Below are 1,235 nucleotides of genomic sequence, written 5' to 3' on the forward strand. Positions count from 1 at the left end.
AGTAGACATATCGTTTGTTGCACTCGTCTGTCGATCTTAGTTTCCAATATCTACATATACACTATATCTAGTTTTAGTTTTAGTTTTAAAATCAGGGACTCCTTCGCTGGACGCAGCGTACGATCATGCTACAATATGAAAGAAAGAGGCTAAAACGTAGTAGACGCCGAAATGACGCTAAGATCCATAATCATACCCACTTTAACAAGTATACGACACTAAATTTCCTCCATAAGTAGATGTTTTGTGTTCTGCAGGAGAGAGTAGCAGTATATATCGTCAGCTCACAGGACTTCGTAGCGGCAATCTATTAGGATACTTCAAGACATGTCCTACACCAGAGTCACCCATTAAAAATCTGTGTCACTGGGTCGGATTTCAATAGATAAAAATTACGCTGTAGAAATGGCTACCAGGATGTAGCTTTCATTGAATAGTTCATACAGACGTCAGTTATTTCCATCGGCGAGTCTAGCAAAATACCGGCCCCAAAGAACAGTAGCATATCAACAACGATTAAAATTTTTGTGTGCTTTTGAGATTTACGTCCCACGCTAACCCAGGATACAGTTTATTTGTTATTTGAATGCATAAGAAAGGAGTTGTACGTATGTGTCCTTGTGCAAAAGCACTCCGTCTTCAGGCCACAAGTGGCCCATCGGGACCATCCGACCGCCGTGTCGTCCTCAGATGAGGATGCGGATAGGAGGGGCGTGTGGTCAGCACACCGCACTCCTGGTCGTTATGATGGTTTTCTTTGACCGGAGCTGCTACTATTCGGTCGAGTAGCTCCTCAGATGGCATCACGAGGCTGAGCGCACCCCGAAAAACGGCAACAGCGCATGGTGGCCCGGATGGTCACCCATCCAAGTGCCGGCCACGCCCGACAGCGCTTAACTTCGGTGATCTGACGGGAACCGGTGTATTCACTACGGCAAGGCCGTTGCCCTGTCCTCGTGCAAGCGTCCATTAAATTCATACCTCACACGCTGCTCTTGCTCATATTTCATGTCCACCGTTAGCTTACTGGATACGCACAGTGCAATTTATAGGAGTGTCTCTCGTTAATTAGTACATTGAAACCCGCATGTGAAATTTTATATCTTCGGCACGTGAGAGACCATATCAACCTGGAACAAAGTTTCGGGTGATAACTGCACGAATCTAAGAACTGTAGCATAATATTACGTGTTAAAATACACTCTGACATAAAAAACTACGCACCGCGAAGGAAT

The 1,235-nt window shown here is 45.1% G+C and overlaps 1 pseudogene; it reads right to left on the minus strand.

Annotated features, from left to right (window-relative positions):
- Positions 1 to 830: 830 nt before the first annotated feature.
- On the minus strand, positions 831 to 948 carry LOC124723842 (annotated as a pseudogene).
- Between the last annotated feature and the right edge of the window lie 287 nt (positions 949 to 1,235).

Source organism: Schistocerca piceifrons, chromosome X, assembly GCF_021461385.2.
Source record: "Schistocerca piceifrons isolate TAMUIC-IGC-003096 chromosome X, iqSchPice1.1, whole genome shotgun sequence".
Classification (NCBI taxonomy): Eukaryota; Metazoa; Arthropoda; class Insecta; order Orthoptera; family Acrididae; genus Schistocerca; species Schistocerca piceifrons.